The sequence below is a fragment of the Neolamprologus brichardi genome, chromosome 7, assembly GCF_056152115.1.
Source record: "Neolamprologus brichardi isolate AB-2024 chromosome 7, ASM5615211v1, whole genome shotgun sequence".
In the NCBI taxonomy this organism is placed as follows: Eukaryota; Metazoa; Chordata; class Actinopteri; order Cichliformes; family Cichlidae; genus Neolamprologus; species Neolamprologus brichardi.
In genome coordinates, this window is record NC_142110.1 from 60,640,244 (window position 1) to 60,650,869 (window position 10,626).

Sequence of the window (10,626 nt, forward strand, 5' to 3'; positions counted from 1 at the left end):
TGTCTAGCTGTTCTTGTGATTATTATAATATTATTTTAGATTCCCAGTAAAGCACTTTGTAACAGATTTGTGTCTTAAAAAGTGCTATATAAATAAATTTCACTTACTTACCTACTATGTTTAGCAAGGTCAGACTGTCAAGTTCTTAAGGTTTCTTCAAAAGAGGGATACATATACATACACAATACTGTGCAAAAGTCTTGACCCCTTGTCACTTCATATTTTTCTTCCAAGAAGCCATCAAAAACAAATTTTCTAGTTGATCAATCTGAATGGTCTCAGTGGGAAAGGTGACTGCCAAGAAGCCATTCTTAAAGAAGGGAAACAGGGAGAAATTCCTGATGTAAGAACTGAACCGAAAATCAGAGGCAACAGGTCTGATTAGAGTGATGCATCCAAATTTGATATCTTTTGCTGCAATCATCCTCAGAGTGGACGTCCCAGCAACTCCACCCTGTCAGATCATGCAAAACTCAGTGAAACTGAAAAAAACAGGATGTCTAATTAGCAATTAGCTTTCTTTCTTTTTTTTAAGAGTTAATCTACGTTCCTTCCTACAATACAGCAGTGCAAAATTCTGAAACCAAGCCTCATTTTTTTATATTTAGCTGGGAAAATAGGAAATGGGTGCAGTAATTTTTTGAAACCGGCAAACATACATGTAAATACAATATAAAAGCCAAACTCTTTATTCTTCAACAAAACCTGGAGTGTCTTAGGTGAGCTCTTGTAATGTCTTTCATTTTTTTCAGGATTATTTCTCCAGACTTCTTGAAGGCACTCCAAAGTGCTTCTTTGGCTTCTGGCTCTCTTTTGATCTGTTCTCTGTTGCGTTTTTTTAATTAATTAATTTATTTTTAATAATATCCTGTCCTGTCTGACAGCTTTTGCAATCAGAATATAGAAACAAATAGAAATGCACACACTTTTTTGTGGTTATGTTTCAACGTTATGTTAACCTTAACGCATTGACGCTGATTAATCCGTCATCATCATTGGCACAGTTAAGATTTTTAACTAAATTAACCCATCTGGAGTGCAGAATGACTTAAAATCTCTGAAATGTCTCTGTCAACGGGCAGTTTGTCCAAAGTTTGTCCGTTCTGCGCTGCAGATTGGTTAAATATGTTAAAAATTTTAATTGACTTAATCGTGATGACGCATTAGCGCGTTAACGTTGATAGCTCTAGTTTCAATATGGTCTATTTCTCTACCCAGGTATGCTTCTAGTGCATTCACACTGTGTTTGGGATCACTGTCATGCTGAAAAATGTCAATCAAATACTTTCCAGATCATATTGCATGGTGGATCAAACTCTAACAGGACCTTTCTATGTTCATAATTGATTTGATAAGACCCCCAACACCACTGGCTAAAAATGCAGACCAACTATGACAGAGCTTCCATCTACTGTGTTCTACAGATCATTGTGTATCCTCATTATTGTCATACATACCAACAATAATTTGGAACAAAAGATCAAATGTGAAATCATAACTCCATACAATCTGTTGCCACTGGTCTTCAGTCTATTTCTTGTGTAATTTGGCATAACACGGCCTTTTCTCTCCCCATTTCCCTTCTGGACAGCTACTCCTTCACTGAGACGATTTCAAGTTTCATCAAGCAGTAGATGCATCAACTAGCCCCATCTCAGGTCTTTATTGGGTTATTTTCTCTTTCTTAAGGAGATGATTTTCATACTCTGTTCATCTACTGTAGATCATAGGCCTGACACTTCTTTTGTGCCCAAAATAATGAGATTATAAAAGAGATCTCGACTGGCTTGGAAATGCATTGACGGCACAGCTGAAGCCAAATGGTGAATATCACAGGTGGGGAGAGGGAGCTCTGGATATCGCTGCTTAAACTGCTGCCACTGGATAAGTGGCAGAAAATAGATGGATGAATAGACTTCTGAAGCTTTTTCTCCATTTTCATTTTTAAGTAAAGAGAATTTCTGAAATCTCCACAACAACAAAAAACGAAGCAATACATTGCGTTACTTATACTTGTTAGCTTAGTGCTTTCCCACCCTCTTTCTGATTTATTTTCTTTGTTTTGTATTGTCTTTCGGAACCTCTCTCTGACGAAACCTCAGATGATAAAGAAAAGATGACCTTCATCAGTCCATGCATGCCCAACAATCAATAAATCATTGAATATCTTTACATGTGGACTTGTGTGTCTCATGTGCATGTGTTTAAACTCTCCAATGCCATTGTAAGATTGCAATGCAGTGGTGTAAAATTGTTCTTTCTTCTTTTGGCTGGGCATTAAGCTGCTAGGCACAGCACCTTCTGTGACTAGTGGCAGTCTGACAAGTCTGCAGAGCTTCAGATTAGTGCCACACACCAGTGCACTGTGGGCACAGTCAATGCAAGTACTCTAGAAAACCCACCAGAGAGTGTGAATGAGTCCACACTGAATATAGGCCAAGTGTTAGAGAATGAATAACAAGGGCATAAGAGCACTGACTCAGAGAGCTCATCATGCTGTGCTTTAAGAAAACAGGAATCGGGTAAAACATTGCAAAGTTTAAACATTTTCATCCACTGCTGGTGTTTACCAGCAGATATCTAAAATAGTCATATAAACCATGTGACTAAAACCATTAAACAAAATAAATTTCATTTCAGCTCATTTTACCAAACCTCTCTTGACTTCATCAGCAACAGTCACCATGGCAACAACAAGCAAGTCCCAGCTGTGTTCAAGTTGTAAGTTCCACACAAATGTGACAAAAATGGTCCCACTTTCAGGTTTTCCTCATTTCAGCTTAATATTTTTTATTATTGGACACTACTAAAGTAGCATTGCATTATTCCATATCAAAATAATCAAGTGGTATAAATTAGCAAAACAGGGAATCTGATGAAACACAAGATGGGATAAAATAAAATAATTCAAATAAAAGGAGGTAATAAATAATATGACATGGGCTAAAACTCATAACTGGAATAACAAAAATGTCCCAATAGGAACCAGCACAAAACCAAAACCCTTGTTAGAGCTAAAGCTTAAGATTACTAAAATGATAATAAAATCAAGCAATTTTCCAAAACTAAACATTACAACACAAACCCCGGACTGGAAATTCATGGCCATTGACCTAGTCAACCTCCACAACCTATTTTCTGTTTGCATACAATGGTAAATGGACTGGTTCCTATATAACGTGTTTACCCGAGCATTCATTTCTACTGAATATTTACACTCCAGTGAATGCATCGGGGTTAGTATCTTGCCCAAGGATATTTGGCATGCAGAATGGAGCAGCCAGGAATTGAACTACTACCCTTTTGATTAGCCAGATAACCTGCGCTACCTCCTGAGCTACAGCCACCCAAACAATACACCTTCCTGATTTGCCAGTTGGTGTTAAACATACTATAAGAGACACAGTACTCTTGAAATCTATTTTAAATAAATGGACAGTAGTCTTTTGAAGTTTTACAGAACTGAGATAAAGATAAAGTCATCCATTCACACACAAATTCATACGGTATTTTAATCTTTACACTTTAAGGCTTTTTTTTTTTTAATTCATCACCTGCACCTTCAAACTCTGAGGTATACACAGGGGGGTAAATTGGTGTTCTGTGTTCTTTCCCCATGAACACTTCAATATATACTGGGGAAGCAGAGGATCAAACCGCTGACCTTATGTTTAGTAGATGGCCGACTTATTCACAGTAATTCACAGCTGTTCCAGAAATTCTAGTAGGGTAAAATCTCCTGATGTGCAACACATTTTTAGTGAGCTGCTGCCAGCTTTACAGTAACTGCTGCATTCTTACTATTGTTGTTAATCGCTGATAAAAATGTAAATGTTAAGAAGGGTCAGGGCAGTGGGTTCAGGGGGAGGCTGCCCGACACAGCTGGCAGTCAACACTCTAATTATGTCTTCCCTATTTAAGCAGCACCTTGAGTCCCAGAGGAGAAGGAAGGAGAGCTGTGTGTGGTGTGCTGGGCAGCAGAAGGCAGTTGGCCCTGCTGAGAATGTATGCAGGAAGGAGTTTGGCTTTATTTTGATGGGCACGCCATGCAGCCAATCACATGCAAAGACAGACTCTACCATTATGTGAAAAAAGGAAGGGGGCAGACGTCACGCCACGTAAACGGAGGAGCGCTGGATTTAAATGCAAGCTAAAAGAGTGGGTAAACAGATACAGCAAAGGGATGTAAACAGAAAACGCGGGTCCGGACATGCCGTCACGTGTTAAAGTCGACATCTCACCGAAAATGCAGATTCCGTCACTCTGACCAAAAACCAGCAGCAAAAGAAGACCTAAACTACACTTCACTTTTGAAAAAAAATGTGATGAATTCCTTCTTACTTTTAATCGAAACTTCCTGGACAGCTCTATCTCTCAGTGTGCTTCGGGACCGCCTTCCCATCAAAAATCTCTGCTTTCTTTCGCTTGCTTGTCACGCACCGTTGTGTAGTGTTGTCGACCGCTGCTTTTTCAACTTTCACAAAACCTGACAAATTATAAAACGCTTAGCTATGTCTCTAATAAAACCTCTGTAACTTTGTGAAAAGTTAATTTTTTTACTTTCTACTATAAAAATCTAAAGTTAATCTTGAAAAAAAGTTGACCAACCAGAACTTTTTCTGTAATTTTACACATTTAAATCTTACATTTTAAGTCCAAATAGTTGTGCTGACAGCAGCTTTTTCATACAGAAAAACAGTTAAATATGCAACTCTTTACACTGACAGAAACGGGATCCCGAGTTTCTTTGGTCCGGTCCGCTTAAGATCAAAGTGGGCTGTATGTGGCGCACGACACCCCTGGTTTAAAGCCACATATTGTATTACACCATACCAAAATTATCTGTGATATAATGACGCACTACAAAATTATAAAGAATAATGATAATATTAATTAATATCTAATATTGTCAATTGTAATCACTTAAAATTCGTAATTTTAGTTTTTACTGAGAAGTTATTTTTTATATACCTATTTCTTTAAACAATGACATTACTACACACCTTAATTAAATATGATTGCATGTGAACTCTGTGCATAATGGTAGAGAATATGAGTTATAATCAAAGATTTGACAACTGCAAAAAATAAATAAAAATATACTTAAATTCAAGATCTATCAGCAGGTTCCAGGGAAAACTGGAGTTTTAATGTACTGGTGTCTTTATAATCTGAGAATAACAGCAAGCCATTGTCTACCACTATGCAGGATATTGAGAAGATGGATTTTTGACTACACCAACTCAATCTTCTTCACCACCTGCCCTACTTCTGAAAATTTGTTTAGTTTAAAGGTTGCTGGATGAGATCATTGCAGAGGCAAAAAAAAAAAAAAAAAACACCCCAAAATGTAACCATGCTGGAAAGCAAAAGTGACAGTCTTGAAGGGGACACTGATCAATTTTGAACCAGATTATCTTCGGGTTAATTCCAGTAACTTTGTGATCATATAGCTTGTTCCCTCAGTATGTACCAACAGAATGTCAATGTCACGGTGTACAAGGTGGACTCATGCGCTGCACTCCGGGGATTGATGCACACAAGAGAATTTATTAATGAACAATGTCCAATGAGTGTATCTACAAAGGTGCGGGGCAGTGCTATATACAAAAGGTGAGAGGGGCAGGGCTCCGGGGGAAATCCAGGTGAACACTCTCGTCTCTCTCCAAACACAAATCCACTCGAACACTTGTCACTCAGGGAACACCAGGGAAAACAGTCCAGAGGGTCTGCACACAAAGAAACGCTCGTTTTGCTCATTTACCATTTACCTCAATCACATATTCAATTCAATTCAATTCAATTTTATTTATATAGCGCCAAATCACAACAAATGTCGCCTCAAGGCGCTTCATAGATACAGAGAAAGCCCAACAATCATATGACCCCCTATGAGCAAGCACTTTGGCGACAGTGGGAAGGAAAAACTCCCTTTTAACAGGAAGAAACCTCCGGCAGAACCAGGCTCAGGGAGGGGCGGCCATCTGCTGCGACCGGTTGGGGTGAGAGAAGGAAGACAGGATAAAAGACATGCTGTGGAAGAGAGACAGAGATTAATAACAGATATGATTCAATACAGAGAGGTCTATTAACACATAGTGAGTGAGAAAGGTGACTGGAAAGGAAAAACTCAATGCATCATGGGAATCCCCCGGCAGCCTACATCTATTGCAGCATAACTAAGGGAGGATTCAGGGTCACCTGGTCCAGCCCTAACTATATGCTTTAGCAAAAAGGAAAGTTTTAAGCCTAATCTTAAAAGTAGAGATAGTGTCTGTCTCCCGAATCCAAACTGGAAGCTGGTTCCACAGAAGAGGGGCCTGAAAACTGAAGGCTCTCCCTCCCATTCTACTTTTAAATACTCTAGGAACAACAAGTAGGCCTGCAGAGTGGGAGCGAAGTGCTCTAATAGGGTGATATGGTACTACAAGGTCATTAAGATAAGATGGGGCCTGATTATTTAAGACCTTGTATGTGAGGAGCAGGATTTTGAATTCAATTCTGGATTTAACAGGAAGCCAATGAAGGGAAGCCAAAACAGGAGAAATATGCTCTCTCTTTCTAGTCCCTGTCAGTACTCTTGCTGCAGCATTTTGGATTAGCTGAAGGCTTTTCAGTGAGTTTTTTGGACATCCTGATAATAATGAATTGCAGTAGTCCAGCCTGGAAGTAATAAATGCATGAACTAGTTTTTCAGCGTCACTCTGAGACAGGATATTTCTAATTTTAGAGATGTTGCGCAAATGGAAGAACGCAGTCTTACATATTTGTTTAATATGTGCGTTGAAGGACATATCCTGGTCAAAAATGACTCCAAGGTTCCTCACAGTGTTACTGGAGGCCAAGGTAATGCCATCCAGAGTAAGAATCTGGTTAGATACCATATTTCTAAGCATAGACTCCGGAAAGCACAGCTGAATTTTATTATAGGATCTACCTTACAATATAAAGCAACTGTTGTTGTGATTTGGCGCTGTATAAATAAAATTGAATTAAATTGAATTGAGCTAATCATCTCTATCATTTAGGAAATGTCAGCTGTGAAGATAACAACCTACCAGAACTTCAAAGTGTTTAAACTGGACCTCTCTGCCCAAAGGCTCACAAATTCAGCTAAACTACAGCTATTCCAGGTATCTCCATTTTTCTGCTGATACTGCTGTCCTGATGTGGAATTTTACTGATGTTCATATTTCCATTTTGAACAATTAATCAAATGATCATTTTACTACAGGTCACGTACACTGCTGTCAAAAACTCAAACTCAATTGTGAAGAATATTCTTCTTGCACTTGACTCTCACCATCAGCTAAGTAACACTGTTACTAAATTGGTTTCCCTTCATCCTTCAGTATTAAATATCAGAATTGGCAGCTGTGTTCCGGGGTCCTCCCTGAGGCGAAGTCAGGCAGTCTCCTGCACCTGGGACTAATCAGCTGCAATGTGGAGGCTGCATTTAAACCCGGCCTGGCCTACTCTCCTTCACCGATCCGTCAGCTACTCATGGTGATAACAAGCTGCTTATCTCTGTGTCTCCTGTGGTTCAACGTTGGCCTTACCTGTGTTCTCCTTGTGCTTGCAGCTTGCTTCAATACTCACTCCATTGGCAGCCTCAAGCTGGGAAACCTCATCATTTGCATCGATCCTGCTCAGTCTTGACTTAAATTACCTTCACTCTCTCTGCCTGCCGTCTGCTTCAATGTACTGGACTCACAGGTCGGACTTCTTTCCCTGTCACAAAACCACTCACTCGGATCAGCACTCCTCCCCAAAACTGAACCGTCTCTTTGTACGAGTAAGCAGCAACACCTACTGATTAACTCTTCGGTCTCCCTGCCTTTGTTTCCTTCACTTACTCTGCTCTCCCTGTATCCTAGAGACTCTGTGCTCCCCGCCCTGGAAAAAACGGTCCTTTGTGCTTTCCCAACATCCCCAGTGTTTCCGGAGAAACTTCATGGAGCCCTGCACATTCCCCTTTGAACATAGATTCTTGTAAATAGTTGTCACCAGATTAGGTTGAGGGTTTAGGTGTTGTTATTCACTGCCGTCAATAAATAGATCACTTGTGTAATCATTGCTGAGTTCACTCTGTCTGCATCTAGGACCTCCTGTTTTGTGCCAGCCTCTGGGCCGATTGTAACACATTATATAACTACTATATATACTGATCAGCTATTCTGTTATCAGTTATCCTGTTTTTGTTAACTAACCTAGTTAAGGAGATGAGAGATGAGATAGCCTTTATTTGTCAGTTGCAGGTCTTTTGCCCACAACCGAGATGACAGACCTTGCCGACCGTACATGCAATACACAAACATCACATTGGGGAGACAGGTCAGGCTAGGTAGAGAGGAAAAAAAACATTGAAATGTGTAACACAGAAGGATAATACAGGAATGCACAGAAATCAACACACCATAGCACAATAAACACAGACAGCAACATAAAACACAGACAGCAACAACAACAGGAAGAATTAACTGCCACTTTTTGTAAGGTAGACCTTACAATAATACATACAGGGAAAAACCCAACATTCATATGACCCCCTATGAGCAAGCACTTTGTGACAGTGGGGGAAAAAACTCCCTTGTAACAGGAAGAAACCTCCAGCAGAACCAGGCTCAGGGAGGGACAGCCAGCTGCTGCAACCAGCTGGGGTGAGAGAAGGAAGACAGGACAAAAGACATGCTGTGGAAGAGAGCCAAAGATTACAATTTATCACCTAATAGACAAATCCAGATATTTCAGCCACAATAAACGAAAAAGAGAATTTAAAGCTTAAGCTGCAAGAGGCACAGACACCAAACTGCCTGTAACAGGTTATCAACTTGACTTGGCAAAATGGAATCCAAGATTGTTTGATTTGGGGAAAAAAAAAAAAGATTAAGCTTACCATTTTCCAGCTCACCTTGTACATATACATTGCCATCTGCATTATATTTTACCGCACTGTTGCTAATATTTGCAACTTGGTTGAAATGCGTATGAACTTGAGTGTGATGTCCCTTTTTTTTTTTTTAAATGCAGGTGTTGCACGTTCAACTCTTCTGGGAAGACTTTCCAAAAGTTTCAACCATGTATTTATGGGAACTGTTGACAGTTTTTCCTGAAGTATATTTGCGATGTCAGACACTAATGAAGATCTGGCTTACAGTCTCCACTTTAACTCATCCCAAAGGTGTTCTGTTGGGTTGAGGTCAGTCAACAGTCCTTCCATACCTAACTTGTTGAACCATGTCTTATGGGCGTTGCTTTGTGCACTGGTGCGCAGTCATGTTGGAACAGGAAGTGACCATTTCCAAACAGTTCTCACAAAGTTCAAAGTGTCGTAGCATGTTGAAGCATTAAGAGTTCCTTTCAGTGGAACCACTGAAAAGGAAAGGAAAAAACACACGCCATAATCCCCCCTCCACCAAACTTTATATTTGGCACTATGCAGCAGACAAGTACTGTTCTCCTGGCGACTGCCAAACCCAGACTCATCAATCAGATTGACAGACTTAGAAGCATGATTTGTCACTCCAGGGATAATGTCTCCACTGATCTAGAGTCCAGTCGTGGTATGCTTTACACTTTGGGGTGGCTGTAGCTCAGGAGATAGAGCAGGTCATCAACTGATTGGTTGTTCGATCCCTGTCTCCCCCTATTTTGCATGCCAAATATCCTTGGGCAAGATATTAACCCCAAGTTGCTCTCCGATGCATCTATCGGAGTGTGAATGATAGTCAGTAAGCACTTAACAGCACAGAAGACAGTGCTGGTGTATGTGGCATGTTGTATAGAGTGCTTTGAGTACGCCGGGAATAGCAATATATAAGAATCAGTCCATTTACTGCATCCGACACTTGTTTGCATTATGTTTGGTGACGTATGGCTTGGATTCAGCTACTCGTTCATGGAAACCATTTAATGAAGCACTTTATGAACTGTTCTCGAGTTCATCTGTAGTGACTACGGAAAGTTGGTTACCTCTGCACACTATGCACTTCAGCATCTGCTGACCCCATTTTTAAAGGGCCTACCACTTTGTGGCTGATTTCTGTTGTTCCTAATCCCTTCAGCTTTGTAGCCATACCACTAATAATGACTTCTAATTTTCTGCTTCTAAATTCAGATGGTACCTGGTTCTAAAAATCCTAGAAACATGGTGTCTAACTAGATACTTACCCTGGATGGCCTCCGGTAGCACTGTGAGGAGTCCTGGAAGTCAGTTTTGAACAGGATGTGTCCTTTGATACACATATTACAAATACAACAGGTAAAAGAAGTATTGAACGCATCAAAACAATCCAATCTACACATGCAAAGTAATCACACCAAAAATGTCCATAAATTATATCTAATAATGACAAATTACACAGGGAAAAGTATTGAAATGTAATTAATACTTGAAAAAGAGCCTTTGTTTGTGAGAACTGTCATAATGAAAATTGGTGACGTGTTCAATACTCCTTTTACTGTATGTAACACTGCTTGTTTTGTACGTTCGCAGTATCTCTAAAATTAGAAACATTGAGTCTTAAGTGATTCTGAAAAAACATTCCTGCATTTATTACATCTATCCTGGACTATTGTAATTTGTTATTATCAGGATGTCCTAAAAACTCCCTGAAAAGCCTTCTG